The following is a 20,469-nucleotide window of genomic DNA, read 5'->3' as shown; positions in this document are numbered from 1 at the left end:
TAAAGCTGGATTGGCAAGGGAAGCCACTGAAGCAGACAGTAGTATAAATCAAGTGAGAAAGAACAACCAGAAAGGGAGAATGCAGCTAGAGTGTGTGTTGTTATGAAAGTCAAGAGAAGAGGGTATATCTAAAAGAAATCCTCAAACAAATGCTGCAACACATTGAGAGATGATGAATGAACAATGGCAACTATATTAAAAGACATAACACCACAGTAAGACGAGCCTCAGTGAAAGGGTAGGAAGGAGGTGGCCGATTTAAGATTATGGAATGAGTGAGTATGAGGAAAGAGAGGCAGTATGTACAGAGGCAATTTACTTAAGAAAGGATACACAAAGTAGAGGAAAGTAAAGGTAGACAGAAAGATTAAGCTAGAGATATTTGTTTTTTTCTTTTGACTGGTACAGACTTGAACATGTTTAAAAGGCTATGGGAATTAATGAGCTAGCAGAGAGCCAGCAAAGAAGGAATACAAGATCCCTGAGAAGACAGGATAGTTGGAATTCAGACCAAGACAGTGAGAGGAGCCTAAGACAGAAGCTGAAATATGTTTTCCATTTTATAGGAAAAAGAGAAGAGGAAAGACATAAAGCCAAGTAAATTTGTAGTGCAAAAATACGAGTTTTGTGAAAAAAACTGCTAATATTTTTCTATGTAGTAGGTAGTTCTCTAAAGCTAAGCTTTCTGCTAAAACACACAAAAAAAAGCTGTTGGAGCTTTAAGGCGGAGGTATGAAATGACCGTTTCAGGCAGAGTTCTCAATATAGGTAGATATCCAACATGGCATTTAATGGCAGCAAAGTGGGATTTCTCTCAATTGGTGGATTCTGACGGGGTGAGGTTTCTGTTAGTCAGGTGGATGGGAAGATAATCTAAAAGAGTGGCTGCAGACCTGAATTACGTATCTAAAGCTAATAAAAAGGAGGTCATATCTTCTGAAAAGTCCATTAATATTATATGTTATACCAAATCATACAAATGTATTTTAAAACAGCATAGTTTCAGTTAAAGGTCTACAACATATAACTGAAGACCGTAGGATTCAGAAATAAGATGACATAAATAAATGGAAGTATATGCAGAATTATGAAATCACATAGGTGAAGTCTGGGTCTTCTACTTATGAATAACACAATGCTTTCTGTGTATGATCAGAAGTAGGTTTTGAAAAATAGCAAATCGATTTCCTTGTCTCTTTCTCCCTCAGACTCTCTAGGTTGATCTTAAAAGAGTCTCGTCTATTTATCCAACTGTACTATATAAATACCTTTTTTGACATGTGCTATTTTTGAAAAAGTTTGATAAGCATGTAATTTAATAATTATGGTTAAAATTGTATTTTATTACATCTGCCAAAATAATTTTCAAACTCATTAATTATTGTAATTTTTTTTGAGACAGGGTCTCACTCTGTCACCCAGGGTAGAGTACAGTGGCATGAGCATGGCTCACTGCAGCCTCACTCTCTTGGCCTCAAGCAATCCCTTCCATCTCAGTCTCCCAATTAGCTGGGACTATAGACATGCACCACCATGCCCAACTAATTTTTTTGTTTGTTTGTAAAGATGAGGTCTTGCTATGTTGCCCAGGCTGGTCTTGAACTCGTGGGCTCAGGTGATCGTACTGCCTCAGCCTCCCAAAGTGCTACGATTACAGGTGCGAGCCGACACACTCAGACTTACCATAATTTTATATTCAGCCTGATTGAAAAAAAAAAGGGGTTTAAAGAAATAATTCACTCAATCATTTAGGGCCACAAATGACTTTGGTGAAGCCAGAGATCCAGAAGATCAACACTTTTGCCATTTTTCCTTGGCACAGACTCCAGCAAAACACAGATTTACTGCATGATAGAAAGATATCACTCATTTTGACAAAGTAGTAATAAAAAGCTTCACTGATCCACTCAAAAAAGAATAGTATGATGGATTGTATTATAAACCTTAGGACTATAAGCAACAGTAAAAATAAAAACAAATTCATTGTTGGAAAGTCTTAAATTCAGACTACATCTAATCTTGATAAAACATATATAAGCAGATGTTTGTACTATAGTGATAATTTTCTTTTAGATTTTTAAGGTCTAATTCAGTATTCTCAAGTCAACAAAATATTAAACAAAAATTGTGGGTCCACACAAAATTCTGAGGTGGGCCTGGAAATAATTTTTTTTTTTTTTTTTTTTTTTTTTTTTTTTTTTTGAGACATGTCTCATCTTCCAGGTGAGTGCAGTGGACAATCTTGTCATGCAAGTCCACCTCCGGTTTACACCAATCTCCTGCCTCAGCCAGGCGCCCACCACCACACCCAGCTAATTTTTTTTTTATTTTTAGTAGAGACGGGTTTCACCATGTTAGCCAGGATGGTCTCGATCTCCTGACCTGGTGATCCGCCTGCCTCGGCCTCCCAAACTGCTGGGATTACAGGCTTGAGCCACCGCGCCCAGCCAAGAAACTGCATTTCTAAAAAGCTCTCAGGTGATACTGATGCTACTGGTCTCAGGACCACACTTTGAGAACTGACAGCATGGACTATGTATCTCTCACAATGATTAGCATTATGTGTCACATGTTAAGAAATTTAATATTTCCTTCAAAAGGAAAGGACATAAATTGACACAAGTTAGACAAGCAAAGGATAACCTGGGCCCTAAAGTGGGCAGGGGAGAACATTCTAGAGTGAAGAACTAGTATGCATGACATGTTTATACATTTATAAAAAATATAAATATTCCTTAAAATATGACAATAAATAATTTATATTTTCCTTTATTACATATATACTTGATATGACAACAAATATATCTTCATAGGGCTATAAAGAAACATCAACTATGCCACTTACAGCAGAAAATAATTTTAGCAAGAAAAATACCACCAAAATGTTTTAAAACCCAAATACTACTGATACTATAATTCTATTTCCATATCCCAATGAAAAGAATTTTATTTCAAAATTGAGTGTTTTGTGACACTGGAACCATATGATTTAAGGAACAATTATGGAGGACTATAGTTATGTGTACACAAGATATACTGCCTATTATTCCCTCTAAATTTATATGCTGTATGCTGTATACATACATATTGGTAGTCCATACCTAAACAAGATAGATGTCCTTTTGTACTTTTCCAACTCAGATATGTGAGAAAATTTTTCTTGCTGTGCTGTCTTACAATGCTTTCTTTCATGAATTTAAGCAATTAGTTCCAATATGAACAACAGAAAGAATATCCGTGAATGCAAAATATAATAATAATAATAAGGCCTCTTTTATTTACTTATTTGGTATTTCAGGAAAGGGTTCATTATATATGGATAGAAACTTTGTATTTTCTGAATGAGAAAGGAAATTAAATATTCTTTTTTTTTTAATCACCCAAAGTTATACTGTATCCTGTGTCTAGAGCTAGTAACTATTGAAGCCAAGACTAGGATTCAGGTATCCTTGCTTCTTATATAACATCCTTTCTAAAATATGCTGCTGCAATTTGCTATACTTGGTTGATCTTTGATTTTACTGTTCATTCATTAGACAGTAATTTAAAGAACATCCACAAGTCTAAAAGTTTCTTAGTTATCTATAGGAAGACATTCTCACCAAGCCAAATATTTGTATTTTGTAAAACAATGGCCTAAATCTTACAGACTTCCTTTGAACAATACTTGGAAATTTGTATGTGAAGAAACCTAGAAAAAGAGATTAATTACTAATAATACTCGAATCAATACCTTCTCAATCTGAAATTAAAATAATTCTTCATTTAATCATGTAAGTTTGATTCACACATACAAAAACCTCACAGAAATGAAAACATTATTGCAAGATCTTTTACTTTATACTCACTTGCAAAAATAGAGATCACACTTCTATTTGTTGTTTTACATAACACATACATTTAAAATTAAAAGTAAGCAATTTTGAAAATATGTCCATTAGTTCACCATTCTAAGAATGCACATAAGCAATGGTGGAAATAAAATTTAATGTAATGATCCATTGTGATTATCCTCATTCGAATAAGCCATCCTGGAAAATCAAACTAGCATTTTAAAATAATTTTGGTGTTTTTGAAACTCAAACCTTAAAAAACAATTTGGATAATGGATAATTCTAACCTTTCTAAATATTTCTAGAAAGATGTAAAATCAGCATCACAAATTAAAATAAGGAAGCTCTTTTTTGAGCAAATATTAGCAAATTCTAACTAAGGTAATGAAAATGGAACTTCAAAGAACCTTAAGAAAATATAACTCATAGCATGTTAGATATATCATTTTGCTACATCCATTCCTTTTAAACAAGACCTATTATAATAAAATGAAAACCCTCATCAATCACCTGATAGAGTAATTCCAAACTTAACCAAACAGGGCTAATGGGTGAGAATTGAATTGAAAACACCTTGACAAAGAAAGCAATTTCTTTTCTTCGCACTCCTCTGAAGCTGTGGGTGATCATGGTAATCGAACCATCAACAGTGAGGGGCCATCTGTCCCAAGGGCCCTTCATGAGAGTTTTAAAAAAAAACCAACAATCAAAAAGGGAAAGAAATGCTGTACCACAGATGTTCAATCTTGATTAATCTATGACAAGGAACTTAACAACTGAGAATCAATGTTTTGACATTTTTCAGATACTAATCATTAAAACCCAACACAAATGTTTTTGTAAGAACACAGGGAAAAAAAGTTAATAGGTTGCTTGTAGAAAGACGATCTGTCATACAGAACCTAATATACCTTTGAGTCAGCTAAGATCTTAAAGTTGCCTTAAGATCATATCCTAAAGCAATAGCTTTTATTACGATTCCTTTAAGGAGGAAAGAAGGTAAGAGGCCATGCTTTAAGTTAGCATGAGACTGTTGTTTGTTATAATTCTTTATAATTTTTATAATTATAAAAAAGCAAGTATATGGTTAAATAAAAAGAAGACATGTATTTTTTATTCACAACACTCATTATACTTAACTCTTTGAAGTAAAACATTTTCAAGAAACAGTCTTAATGTGAAACTTCAGAATGTAAAATTAACTGAACTGCTCATAAAACAGCTTCGTTTTATTCATGACATTTAAAATCATGTTCTTATTACACCAAAAAGTAATTTTGGGTAGATGTGCAAATGCTTCAAAGCTTTCTTGTTTGATATAAAGATGGTCTGAAGTACAGTAGACTTCTAATACTCCTGGATATAATAGACACAGTTTCAATGATTTGGGAATAAGCTAAAATTCATGAACAGAATCATACTAACTACAAAAATGACTTAAAGTTCACTAACATAAAAACATGTATAAGCTACATTAAGAATAACTGCTAAAAATATTTCAAAATTAATTTTAAAATGAAAAATACATTAAAACAAAACATCAAAGAACCAAATTAAACCATGCATGACCTTTCTTTCAGGATACTTTCAAGTTAGAATAAAAGTAAATGTAGAATAAATTTAAGATTCCAACAAATATAATAAAGTCACTAAGAAACTTACTGTAAATGCAATAACTCTTATTTATCTTTGTATCTACAAAGCCTAGGAATGGATCCTGTCCAAAGAGATGGCACCTCAGGCACACGACAAAAGGAAAGTACAAATGCCCTCTTGAAGAAGAAACACTCAACTCAGGTCTTGCCTAACATAAATGTGTATTCAAAATTACTACAGAAAACCTACACACCTGTGATTACAACCATCAGACACAAAGAATGGAATTAAGATACTAATTTTTTTTGTTCCTCCCACACAGGCTTCAGATATTAAAATTACCTGAAACTGCATATATTATAAGGATATTTAAAATGTTATACAATAAAATAATAAAACATGAACTAGCAAATTTTGAAAACTAGAACTTTTAAAAATATAAAAATATAACCTATGAAATTAAAAGCTCAATGAATAGAATAGCACATCTTATAAAACTGAAGACAGAAATAGTGAACTAAGTCAGAAACAAATGATATTAAACAGACTGAGCCATAAAGAGAAAAAATAAATGAGAAAAATAAAAAAGGTTAAGAAAAATAGAGACCAGAATAAAATAAATCTATTTAAATTTCTAAAAGATCAGACCAAAGACACCAGAGTGTGTATAATGGAGGAGGGAAGAAAATAATATTAGAAGAAATAAAGGCTGATTTTCCAAAACTGATAAAAGACAATCTTTAGATTTGGAAATGACAACAAACCCAAGCAAGATCTCAAGAAAGACATGACTAGAGACATCACAATGAAATTCCAAAGTATAAAAAGATATGGATACCTTTTAAAGCATCCTAGAGAGAAAAAAGGTAAGTAGAAAACTACATACATTATTACACTGACAGCAGACTTCTCAATAGCAGCAATGGAAGCCAGAAGACAGTGGAATAATATACTCAAAAACTTAAGAACTGTGCAAACAGGAATGTAGGGAAAATAAATATATTTTCAGAAAGACAAAACCAAAAGATTTACCAAGAATAGACCCTTTCTAAAGAAGCAGCTAAAGAAATTGTAACAGAAAAATTCTCCTTTTTTATAAAATGCAAGAAATTATATATTTCTTTTATGCAAACATATATACAAAACGTTTACTGAAGCACTGTTTACAATTAGCAAAGTTTTGAAAGATAACCTATATGTCCATCAATATGAAAATGATTATACTATTATTATTCTATGAAACACTACACAACCCTGAAAAAGACTATAGCCTTGAAAAAAAAAGTTATATTTGTTCACATGAAAAAAATCTAAAAGAGTGATAAATGAAAATAATGAGACAAAGTGAGGTCAGAGTTAAGGGGGAACAAGCAGAACACAAAGGGCCTTAAGAGTGATAAAAAGGAACCTGCTTACACTCTGGGAAAGGGAGCCACAGCAGCATTTGAATAGAGAGGAGACATGCTCTGACATATTTTAACAGGATTACCCTGGCTTCTGTGTTGAGTATAAACTGAAAGGTAATAAAATAATGAACCCAGTTATGACGCTACAGATAATATTTAAAATGAACCTCTTAGGAAAAGAACTTATATCATTCATATATATATATATATATATATATATATGAATGACTCAGATATATAGATATATAGATACACACATATATATATACACACACACATATACATATATATAGACAATTTGTGGTAAAATATCAGGGAAGGAAGCAGATAACATAAAATTTACAAGATGATCTACCCTTCTGAGACAGAATTCATGGCAAGGGCAATAAGGGTCCAAGAGTCCAATGGAAACTCTCCCAGTAGATTATAGTGGGTGTTTTATGAATCTGACCTGGACCCAGTGATCTTGCTGGATGTAAATACTCTGGACAGGAAAGAATAGTGTTTTATACAACTAAATGAGTTCTAGACCTGCAGAACTTCAGCACAGATGATGATAAGCCCTCCCTACTCACTTTGCAGAAACGCAACCCAGGCTGTGAAGGATCATATGACATTAAAACTACAAAGACCTGTTACTAGGAACATCATCATGAATGGCAGTCCAGGAGCCAAGTGCAGCAATAATGAAATAGGATATACTTCAAACAGTGGGCTAAGATGAGGGTGAATATCACTGTGAGCACCCACCAGTGTCAGAAGCATAATCCTAGGTGAAGCACTAAAACAAGGCCTAGACAAATGATTGCATCAGTGACATGGAAATAATCGCAGTGAGACATTAAGAGCAAAGGCATGAAGCATAGTAGTTGAGGTAGACAAGCAATTCCTCAGTACTTATGAGATACCCCTGGAGGGCCACAGAAATACTAAAAGAGAATGAATACCTCAAAATGGGATCGAGACCCAGAATGTACTCAGACAAAGGTTATCAAGCTGGAAAAAAACTGAATCTAAATATCAGTGTGATGTGATGTCATCTACACCTTCATGTTAGAGAAACCTAAGGACTTGCGGGGAACACTTTTCAAATGTTCATAATAAAAACTAAGAAACTTGTTAATGTAAAACTATAATAATAAAATGAACACAACATAGCTATTACATTTCAGTTCACAGATCTCTGTTGATGTAGAATGAAAAGCAAATGAAAGTAGAAATGTGAATATTTTATTCTGTTTCTAATTAAATATGTTGTTTTATTGCTAAAATCTTCCCTGATGGTATCCAGAATTTCCTTAAACTAGTAATGGGTAAATATCATTAACCTTTGAGGTCAATATTATGACTGGTAAGTACAACACTATGATATTGGCAAAAATAATCATTTCTTTGAAGGGGCAGAAAACTATTAGTCTGAACACGCTTACTAATAATTAAGTCCTGCAGTAATTTTCACCCATTTTTCTTAAAACATATAATTAGTGCTGGGCGCGGTGGCTCATGCCTGTAATCCCAGCACTTTGGGAGGCTGAGGCGGGTGGATCATGAGGTCAGGAGATTGAGACCATCCTGGCTAACACGGTGAAACCCCATCTCTACTAAAAATACAAAAAATTAGCCAGGCGTGGTGGCAGACACCTGTAGTCCCAGCTACTTGGGAGGCTGAGGCGGGAGAACGGCATGAACCCCGGAGGCAGAGCTTGCAGTGAGCTGAGATCACACCACTGCACTCCAGCCTGGGAGACAGAGCGAGACTCCTTCTCAAAAAAAAAAAAAAAAAGAAAGAAAGAAAGAAAACATATAATTATCAAGTTACTGGGAATTACATTAAAAATGCTATGTATTTCAAATAGAAAACAGTGATCTGATTTTGAGGCCAATTAGACTGGACTCTACTAAGTAGAATTCAAGAGCAAACACAAGTTCACAAGGATAATTTGTCATGTGATATTACACAAAATTGCCATATATCATAGATCAGAGGTAAGAAGGGTCACAAGAGACCTTGTTTCCTCTCCCTACATGGCAGGCTCCTTTATGTTCCGCTAAAAAAAGGCACATCCTTTTATATTCTACACGTATACAGGGACTGCTCCAAATCTCCCAGCTTCCCTCCTAAAGTGTCAAATAAATAGGTGAAAGTTCTTCCCAATGTCCAACTAATTCTCTCAGAAGATAATTTATTTTCTCTCTCATTGTAGAGCTGTGAAAAAAAAAAAAAATGGTATCACCCCCACATATAATTTAAAACAAATTCAAAAACTTTTACTGAAATTCTATTTCCCATTGTTCAGAATTATTTCCTATATATTTACACAGTGGTTCTCAACCCTTTCTGTTCATTAGATTATCTAAGAAAGATCATTTAAATTTTTAAAAAGTGACCCTTCACCCCACCCAATACCATTCTAGACACATCTACAATTGTTTAAAAACTCCCCAGGTGATTCTTATGTGCTGTTCTGGTTGAAAACTACTGCCACAAATCTTTCTGTAAAGAAATTTTTCTCAAGCCTTTTAAAAACCTTCTGCCATTTTTCAAGTTTCAAGTATTGTTTTAAACCGGGCTAAAAACAAGAAATAATATATAATGTGATATCTAAAACTAAGTGTTTTTATAGATATTCATAAGCATAAATGAAGCAAAAATTCTGTATCTCAAATTCAATTTTCCCAATGACATGATTACACCATCCCCTTGACTAGTGTCCAACACTGAACCACATCCCTCTCACTCTACCTATGGAACCCAGACACCAATGCTAAAAGTTTCAGAATCAGCCTTCACATGCCTTCATCCTCTACGTCTAATCAGCTGCCTAACCACGCTAGGTATTTCTTCAAAATGTAGCTGTCATCCATCCCTCCTCTTCCATATTCATCTTACTCTAAATTCTTATTGCCTAATTAGTCTTCTTGCCACTCAGCTCTTCTCAACTCACTGTCACTAAATTAATCTTAAGAGTTTTTATTATTCCTCCCTTCACAGAAAAATATTCAGTGGCTCACTACTGCTTAACAAAACCCAACTCATCAAACTGTGTTAATATTTAATGCCTCATATAGAACTTTCAAATTTTAACATAATAACTCCATATATTAAAACCAGTGTTGCAAAATTCTGCACTTCCTACCCAATTCCATCCTACCTATCTAAATGTATTTCCCACCAACTCCAATGCAAATTTTCTACTCAATCCCAGTGTCCTTTCACATAAATAAAATTTATTCCCAATTCCAAGGATTTACTTATACTCCAACACATGCTGCACCCCCTTCTGAAATCCTATGTTCACTTTTCTCTGTCTCTCAAAAATCAATGCATTATTCCTGATCTATGCTATGAGACCTTCTCAAAACACTACAACCACACAGACTATCCCACTTCCAGACAATAACCATTGCTACCTAACCATCTTATTTGTGTCTCCTCATTTAAACAAAGCTCCTGAAAGCAAGAATCATGTTTCAAATTTTAATGTATACTTTACAAAGGTAGCTTTTTCAGTTTCTTATTGAGTATATTTTCCATTCCTTCCATTTAATGGATATATATAATGCAAATAAAATTATTCTCTATCATACCAATTTTTCACAGTAAATGTCATAAACTTAATTTGCTTATTTTAATGTGCTTATTTTAAGAAATAGCTAGCTTACTCTAACATAAACCTGATCAATTCCGATTTAAAGGTAATATAATAAATCAAGTAACTGTTAACACCAAAGAGAGTGAAGTGATCTGCCCTTATTTTCACTACATATTTTCACTAAAGATAACAAGCAAATCAGCAGAGTAAAGCCATTACTAATTAAGAAGGCCCCATACTTCAAGAAAGAAATAGGCAATTAAATAGTAATCACATAGAATAAATAAATAGGAATTATACAAATTATCCTTGGGCATCTGCCGCTGACATGTTTTTAGTTAGCCCCCGTAATGTACAGCACAATACCTCTCAAGCTTTTTGGTCTCAGGACTGATTTATTCTCTTAAATATCACTGAGGTCGTCAAATAACTTTTGTTTAGGTGAGTAAATGACATTTATGTATTAAAAATCAAAACTTAAAAATTAGTAAAGCACAAAAATTTCCAAGTACACACTTCATTAATCATCAGAGTTATAACTTCATCACATCCTGAAGCCTATGCAAAAACCTACCACACACTTGTGAGAAACGGGAGTGAAAAAGGCTAATAACGTCTCACTACTACGAAAAAAGTTCTGACCTCACAGAACTCCTGCAGTACTCCAGGGAACCGCCACAGGCCCCCAGACTACACTTTGAGAACCAAAGGTATATCACAAAGAATTTTAAAAATAGATTAAAATAATGTTTTTATGTATGGTATAAAACTTGTTTTCTAATTAAGATTTTCTTTAAAACCTGAGAAAAAGTCAAGGTATAATTATTTATTTATTACACAAATATATTCCCTTTTTACAGGTAGAAAAGACAAAGGGGAGATTTCAAGGTTAAATGCCTTTAGGATATATAGGACATGCCATACATGTCTTTCTCAAGCTACACAGCACTCTGTGCCTCACTTTTCTCCACTGTAAAGTAGTGATAATAGCAGTACCCACCTTGAGAGATATTGATAGGATGAGTGGAGATTATATATATTCACTATATCATTATATGCATTCACTATCACTATTCACTATCACTTTAATTCATTGTTGTAAGGCAAGATGGAAAAAATGCTGAGATACTGATGCAGAAATTTGACCATAGTGAACAGAGATAATGCATTAAGCAAAATGATAGGTTATTACTGGCTCTTTCTCTTCATATAAATTTACCTCCTCTCACCCAGGAACTTCCCAAGTCTGGTCACTTGTTTTGTAATGTCATCCTTCTATACTTGTGTCTTAAAGAGTAATTCCTTATGAAATTTTTACATTTATGGTCAACTAATTATTAGTTCAAAACTTAAGAGTGCTGCACAACAGCTCACCACCCATTCCTAACTGATCCACATATGTGTTTCACGTGTTTTTCTTTCTTTCAGCTCACTCTCAACTTCTATTTTCTATACTTATCTCTTCGCCCTTACCTCATTGTCACTCAATCGCCAGCACAATCTCTCCTCTCTCTCACCTTCTCTATCTCCTTTTCTCATTTTCTGTCATGGTAAAAGTGAAACTGGGTAACTACAGGAAGGAATGTGTATTGTTACCAAAGGGAATCTGAATAACAGAAGAAACATTAAGTTAGTTAAAAGACACCATGGCACACTGATCCTTAGAATATGACTCAAATAATACAATATAAGCTGCTGCTTCCCCATATGTATAGTTATTCTCAGGAATAAGTTACATACATTAATACATCCAAGCAAGAAGCCCAAGTGCATAAAACCTTAATTATTGCTCAAGATTGATATGTGACTAACAAGAGAAGGAGAAGGAATTAGTCCAGGTTGGTAAATAAAAGCAGACAGATGACACAGTTATTAGCAACTTAACTTCCATCACCTTTAAATGGACTGTAACTACATTCCCAGTATTGATAATGCCAATATAAGACCAGACAGAGTCTCCGGATTCTTTGTACACCAAGATTGCAACCATCTCCTCCAAGGAGTTGTATAATAACACTGCCCACCAGACCTAGGTATCAACAGAATAGGTATCAAAATGCCAAATACCAAAGTGGAGAGAGTCTTAATTATGTACCGCAGATATGCAGTGTCCTACTTCTTTATTTCTATAGACAAACGTGATCATATTAAGCAAGGAAGTTGGGGGAAAAAACAATGAAGAAAAAGGATCAAGATTTTGTACTCACACAAGAAAATAAATATTCAGAACTTAACAGAAGTCTATAATGGAGCTTCTTAGGAAAAAAAAGTAAATACTAGACATCTACTGTTTCCTGCATTTATAGTGTGGTCTGCAATATACACTCTTCAAATTAAGAAGTTTAAACACCTATGTCAAAGAATAAACAAAAAAAAATTGGAAATATGCATGTATCATTAGAACTCAAGTATCCACCCCTGACAGTTATTTGCTTAACCTGTTTTTATAAACACAGCATACAGACCTTGATGAAAGTTTCTCCTGTTATTCTTCTACCTTACCCAACACTTTTTCCCCCTTACCAGCTTATTTTACGGTCAGAGGTTAAACTGCTAACCCTTCACCTTCCAGGAAAGTTTTTTTTCCTCTCTCATAAAAGGTTTTTCACAGTGTGCAGCAGTCGGATTAGCTCTTCTCTTCGAGAACAAAAGCTCTGTCTTTGTCTTCGTTGTTTGGGCATGGAGCCCCTACATCAGAGGAAGCTGCTCCTACTCAACATGCACAATAATGATATTGTGAGGCCCCACGAAAGCCTGGCCTCTCAGTGTCTAGACTCTCATCCAACCAGCTAGCCAAAGAGAAAATCCTGTCAAGCACTCAGCTGAAAATTAACTAAGGTATCCTGTTGAGAACCTGATGAAGATGTTATTTGACCATACGGTAAAACTTTCTATTGTTGAACATAAAGATAAGAGAAAAACTTTTAGAACTCAATGCTTTAACAATCCTGGTCACCAATTCACACATGGGTCAGTAAATGTATTTTACCAACATACAACCCCTTCCCTATACGTGCTCTTAAAATAATACATAGGCTTATTTATGACATTCTAATCTCTTGCATTTAAAAATCTGTGCAACTAAAAGATACATTCAAAAAAATTACAAGAAATTATATTTTATTTGCGGTATTTACATTAAATATTTATCATTAGAAATTCTGCTACTGTATTTTTCACTGAAGGACCCAATCAAAATGCAGAAGTCAAAATAAAACTGTCATATCTTTTCATATTCCTGAATGTTTTAAAATATTGAACAAAAGAGAAACAGTAAACTAAAAAGTAGAAAACCGATTAAAACCTAGAAATGAAAATAGAGTATATAAACCAAACCATTCTTACAAAAACTATAAACCAAACCATTCTTATAAAAACTATTTGTAAATTTTTTAACCTGTAAAAAGTTAAACACATTAGATAAATTTAAATTCGGTCATATGATGGCAGTAAAAGATGATTCTCTCAAGTATATTAAGTTGTGGTTGAGTTCATGAATATTTACAAGGGGCTTTGGGGACTGCTGCAGTTTATGAAATATTTTGTAATTTAAACCAATAGCAACAACCAATATTGAAAATTATTAAGTGAAAACTATATATGATTACAACCACATTTAATAAGCTCATATTGAAATCTAAAAAGGAATGCACAAAAATAGATGTTTTGTGTTATTGGTATAAAAAGAAAAATCTTTTTCCTTCTTTCAAAATTGACTGCAATACGTTACATTAGTAATTTAAAAAATCAACTTTGCAGAATAATCAGAATAGTTCAAAACCCTACAAATGGACAGCAACTAATGAAAGATAAGGGTGTAACTACTGTATACACAATTCTGAATTAAAGAATACATTATTTGTTACATACTCCATACAGGAATATAAATTGATTTCTCAAATTTTAGGAGAAACATAAATGTGTTTTTTTTTTAAACCTACAACAAACTTAACAAAAGAAATACATTTATTCTTAAGGGGGAAAAAAATCAATGCTTATACATAGCAGATGTCTGGCATGGAGGAGTATGTTCCTACTCTTTTAAAAGACACATGAAAATCTAAGCCTGGCAAACAAAAATATTTAAATTGAAGACTCTGGAACACAGTGAATAAGTGAGAACTGGCAGAAAATGTTAAATATTTCATTCCTACTTCTGTAGAAAAAATGGACAAAACTTTAACAAAATTTAAAAGAACATTTCATAAAACAATAATTATGCAATTATAAGAAAATAGATTTGGTTAAATCTATATTATATATGAATAATACAAAAGTTAACAGAATGGTACAAAAACCAATATTAAATGGGTCCAACATGCCTACCATTGAGTATTTTTTATATCAATGAATTAACAATCTGTAAAATGATTACGGTACCAAATACATCCACCCAAATATTGGAGGCAGAATGGCTTTATTCTACTATATGTTCTGCAAAATACCTCTGCTTCAAGTGGTTTTATTTCCTCAGAATGCTACACAGCTCCACCTTGGCTTTTGGCAATTAAACTAAATAAAATTTAAAAGTCCAAGACCTCAGAGTATTCACTGTTAAAAAAAAAAAAAATACTCCGAAGCTACTTCTCATGGGTTCTCGGGTACATTTCCTTTGTTAGAAGAAGTGATCTAAAGTTTTGCTTAACAGTTTATGTTCACTTTAGTGTGAACTATGAAACATTCCATTTACAAAGCGTTCTTAGACTTTCATGAATTTTAAAGGGTATTATTCGAAAATATAGGTTGGGGCCATCTTTTCTCCTCCCGTGGAGCTGCCGCCATGAAGGTCGAGCTATGCGGTTTCAGCAGGTACAAGGTCTACCCTGGGCACGGGAGGCGCTACGCCGGGACCGACAGGAAAGTTTTCCAGTTTCTTAATGCAAAATGCGAATCAGCGTACTTTTCCAAGGGGACTCCTTGGCAGATAAACTGGACTGTCCTCTACAGAAAGAAGCACAAAAAGGAACAATTGGAAGAAATTCAAAAGAACCTGCCGAGCAGTCAAATTGCAGGGAGCCGCTATTACTGGTGCCTCTCTTGCTGATATAATGGCCAAGAGGAATCAGAAACCTGAAGTTAGAAAGGCTCAATGAGAACAAGGTATCAGGGCTGCTAAGGAAGCAAAAAAGGGCTAAGCAAGTATCTAAAAACACTGCAATGGCTGCTGTTAAGGCACCTACAAAGGCAGCACCTAAGCAAGTGATTGTGAAGCCTGTGAAAGTTTCAGTTCTCCAGTTGGTGGAAAACGCTAAGCTGGCAGATTCGATTTTTAAATAAATATTGGACTTTAAAAAAAAAAGAAAATATAGGTTGGAATACTGCAAAACAACCCACTCTTTTGATTTCAAGCTCAATTTTAAGCTGCAGATTCCAACTTTTATTGAATTTGAATAGCAAAAATTTTGAGTCAGAGAGAACATAAGATCTACTCATTTTGAGAATTAGGATTAAATGGTTTGCCCAATTCTTTTTTTTTTTTTTTTTTTTTTTTTTTGAGACGGAGTCTTGCTCTGTCTCCCAGGCTGGAGTGCAGTGGCGCGATCTCGGCTCAATGCAAGGTCCGCCTCCCGGGTTCCCACCATTCTCCTGCCTCAGCCTCTCTGAGTAGCTGGGACTACAGGCGCCCGCCACCACACCCGGCTAATTTTTGTTTGTATTTTTAGTAGAGACGTGGTTTCACCGTGGTCTCGATCTGCTGACCTCGTGATCCGCCCGCCTCGGCCTCCCAAAGTGCTGGGATTACAAGGTGAGCCACCGTGCCCGGCGGTTCACCCAATTCTTTCTTTCTAACTGTCTGTCTGTCTCTGTATCTATCAAGGCAGGATCTTGCTCTCTTGCCCAGGTTGGAGTACAGAGGCACAATCATAGCTTACTGCAGCCTCAGTTGAGGCTGCCTCAGCCTCCCAAATAGCTAAGACTACAGGCGTGTGCCACCACACCCAGCTAATTAAAAAAAATAATAATTTGTACAGACAGGGTCTCACTATGTTGTCCAAACTAGTCTTGAACTCCTGGCCTGAAGCAATCCTCACACCTTGGCCTCACAAAGCACTAGGATTAGAGGTGTGAGCCACAATGCACAGCCTCTTGTGTTTTAAATTAAAATAATAAATTCTACATATGTCATAAAAATCATCCCTGAGATAATCTGTGATAAATGTGTTACTATAACCTTTCTTTACAAATGCCCATACTGCATTCCCGTTGTACTGGAATGGCTATTCATTAGCCCCAGGGCTCTACTGATCTTGCTTGCCTTTCTCTTAGACTGCTATCCATATTTTTGTTATACCACTCATTCTGAAAACAGCTTCCTCTCTATTTGCGACTGCTGAGTACACACCCAAGCATCTATTCTTTTGAATGTCTCTACTTCATAAATGAGATTTCTCAATACTAGCATTTATGCAAGACATCAAAACTGTTGCTGTCTCTTGAAAATCACTGAAGACTGCCTAATTGCACATAAAAAAGCCCATTCTGAGTCTAAATCATACTTCATCTTTGATAAGCCCTCATCCATTCCTAACTCTATCCCAGTTCTTCCAATTGCACACATAGGGCATATCAGAGACACTGCTCCTTTCCTACAATCAGCTATAAGGCAGCATACCAATAAACCTGACAGCAACATCTCCAACAGAATAGTGGGAAAATCATCTGCCCTATGTTGAAGTGGTTGGATCTAAGCACCACCATAGCCCTATTCCTTTAGACAATGGCTTCAAACTTTCAGATGCATAACAATCACCTGGGAAACTTTTTCCAAAATGTAGATTACACTCCCATCTCCATCCTTAAAATAATCAAAGTATGTCCCAGGATCCTGACTTCTCAATAAATCATCTATAGCTCTAAAACACATACTGACAAACACTGAATAGCAGCTCTTTCTAAACACTTGTAGACATCTGTCTAGCAACATTAAACATTCCATCTTGGAGGTATGACAAAACTCCACAGGCCCCTGAAAACAAGGAGATTTTTGCACTCTATTAGACTTGTTTGCCTCTATCTACTAAGCATTATAGGAGATTCTCCTACTTAATCATTACGGTGAGAATGCGGCAATGATTCTTATTCATTTTTAGGCCTTTTCTTAGCTAGACAAGAAAAACATTCACATAGGTATCCAAGATCTAATTTACTATAGGTAGGGAAGCCTCAAGATTCTAATTATGTAAAAATTGGTGAATTTAAAAATAAATACTTAGAATTCTGCTTCAAAAAAGAAAAACAAGTAAAGCTATGTCTGCCTGTTGAGTTACACATCTCCCTTTAGTCTGGTAGAACTGTATTTTCCAATCACCTTGAGGAAATAAAGCATTACTTAGTTCTAAGACAAAATTTCCAGTATTATGCTGAAATTGTATTAGAAAGCAGAGGGTAACATAGATATCTGACCTGGAAAACAGATAACCCAGCTCATTTTCTTCCAGCAGGTTTTGATTGCCTCCTAATTGCCTATAATTTATTGTCCCTATTTACTTTCCCCTTCAACTGTATTTACACAGATTTCTCTGACACCTGTTTATTACATTTCTTCTCTCTGTCACTGATCCAGTATGCATTAGCATGCATGAGTACTCTCTGTTATATAACAGGACAAAGGGGAGTATCTTATATTATAACTGGAAAAGAAGCTTTCATGACAAATGATTTTGAAATAATGCTGAATTTTGAATTTAAGGTGCTATTTTTCTCATTTAGACATAGAAGTATCTTCCTTTCAAAGCCAAAAAATATCAACATTAAATCCACATAGAGAATGACAGCCAGGTCACAAGAATTCCCTGTTTTCTGGGAGCTACATCTTATACCCAGGGTGGGTTTTCAGTAGTTGCATCCGCAATTGGTGAATGTGACCTCAGGCCAGAGCTGATAAGTCAAACACATGACCTAATCTGGGCCAGTTTCTTTCTCATAGAAGACTTGGGTTATGAACTGTGAAACACAACATGGAAGATGCTATGCAGAATCACTTTTTGGCAGAAAGATGACAGAAGATCCTCAGAACTTCCATGGTAACTATATTCCCAAACATTATTTACCCATGTACTTAGTTACCATAGCTTTTCTTCTAACCATAGATGCAGAATGTTAAAGCAGCACTTTTACATCCATAAACAGGACATCTGCTTCCAGCCAAGAGAAAGTACAAACTGTATTTGCTCTCTCTCTAAGAACTAAAAATCTAAAAAAAACCATTAAACAATTTTCAGACATTAGTAAATGCAGGACAGTGATCCCTGACGGAGATAAAACAAACAAGGTAAGCCTTACAATTGCTCTTACTATCTGGAATTTCCGGGATGTGGCACAAGGTGGGAGAAACCTAGGCTGAGCCCGGTGGTCTTCCTGAGATGAGGTTGGAAGGCCAAAGCATCTAGACTCCACGAAGAGAACAGAAGAAAAAGCTGCACAGGAATAGAGCTCTGGAGAGCCGCAGAAGGTTCACCACCAACCCACCCAAGCCTTTAGTGCTGATGATCAGTGCACACATATGAGGAAACTACCAGACACTGAGGAAAGAATCACCCAAAAGAAATGGGGGGAAATCCCAGGATCAGCTGACATTCACACCACCCAGAGTGGGAAAACCTCATAATCAACAGAGTATCCTGTACAGTACTCAGAGGGTAATACCTTAGCAGTAGGAGAAAATCAGCACTGGACTGAAGATGACTCTGGTTTCACCTACCAAAGCTTAAAAGCAAGCCTCAAATGTTCAAACTGTTTCCAAATAACTTAACTATAATCTAAAACAAACCTTAACTGCATATGGGACATATAAGAGAAGAAACCATATAATGCACAAAGCAAGTCCTAACTGATTTAAAAGGATTCAAGTCATACCACGATATACTCTGGAATTACATTATCAAAATATAACAGAAACATCACAGGAAAAATCCCCAAATATTTGTAACTTAAATAACATACTTCTAAATAACCCAACAGTCAAAGAAGAAATCAAAAGGAAATGAAAATCTAAATGAACTCTAAATGAAAATAAAAACAAAACTGATAAATGGATCAAAAGTAAGGACTATTCTCTGTGAAAGACAATGTTAGCTAAAAGCATGAAAAGACAAGATACAGATGAGAGAAAAAATGCAAATCCAACAAAGTCATTGTATCCTGGATATATTAAAATCTTTCAAAACTCAGTAATAAGAAACCAACCCAATAAAGAAAATATAAGAGAAAGAGCTGAACAGACATTTCACCAAAGAAGATACACAGATGGAAAACAAGCAAATGATTTCATCTTAATAAAACATAATTAAGTCTTAAAATGTTTCCACCAATTTCTAAGAAATCAGATCTTTACCTCTAAATTAGAATATGTAATGTGCTAAGATATTCTTAATAGTTCCTTTCAGTTACCCTATGAAAATTTTGCACTATCAAATATAATTTTGCATCAGCAAAGACAATCACTACAGCCCTGAACTTGTGTTTGATTTGGGGCTGGGCAGGCATATAACCTAATTATGAGCGCAAAAGGAAGGAGAGTGCAATTTTAATTCTGTTAAGTTGGTTAAAGTGAGACTATTGACAATGAACAAAAACTTGAAAAAGGTAAAGAAATTACTTATGCAGACATCTTGGAAAAGTGTATTAGAAGTAAACAAAAAACGCAAACCCTTGAAGGAGCATGCTTGATGTTGTTCCAGGGATAGCAAGAAGCCAGTGTGGTTGCAGTTAGGAGAGCAAGGGAGAAAAGTAGGAAAGGATGAGGTTAGAAATGTAAACAAGGGGGATTTGAGCCAGTTACATGGAGCCTTGTGGGTCCCTGGCAACTCTTTTATTTGAATGATTTGAAAAGGCAGAGGGATGAGTAAAAAAGGAATTATGAGCAAGAGATCCCTATATGGGGAAGACTGAGTCTCAGAAAGTCAAGGTTTGAGAATTGAGGTTGTAGACAAATTTCTATTATTAAATCAAATACACTACACAATATATTGTGAGAACTATCAAAAGGAAGATGAAATCCTTGCTTCAGTGAGTTGATAATGTAGTTGAAAAACTAAACAA

The 20,469-nt window shown here is 34.8% G+C and overlaps 1 protein-coding gene and 1 pseudogene across 4 annotated transcripts in view; one reads left to right on the top strand and one right to left on the bottom strand.

The window, feature by feature from the left end:
* The window catches only part of DENND1B (DENN domain containing 1B), a 269,661-nt gene that overhangs the window by 209,686 nt on the left and 39,506 nt on the right, over positions 1–20,469 (bottom strand). The gene's annotated exons all lie outside the window — the stretch shown is intronic.
* LOC116457686 (large ribosomal subunit protein eL24-like) lies at positions 15,209–15,705 on the top strand (annotated as a pseudogene).

The sequence above is a fragment of the Hylobates moloch genome, unplaced genomic scaffold (genome assembly GCF_009828535.3).
Source record: "Hylobates moloch isolate HMO894 unplaced genomic scaffold, HMol_V3 SCAFFOLD_18, whole genome shotgun sequence".
Classification (NCBI taxonomy): Eukaryota; Metazoa; Chordata; class Mammalia; order Primates; family Hylobatidae; genus Hylobates; species Hylobates moloch.
Note: the sequence above shows the minus strand (reverse complement) of the source record. Positions and strands in the feature narration are given on the sequence as shown.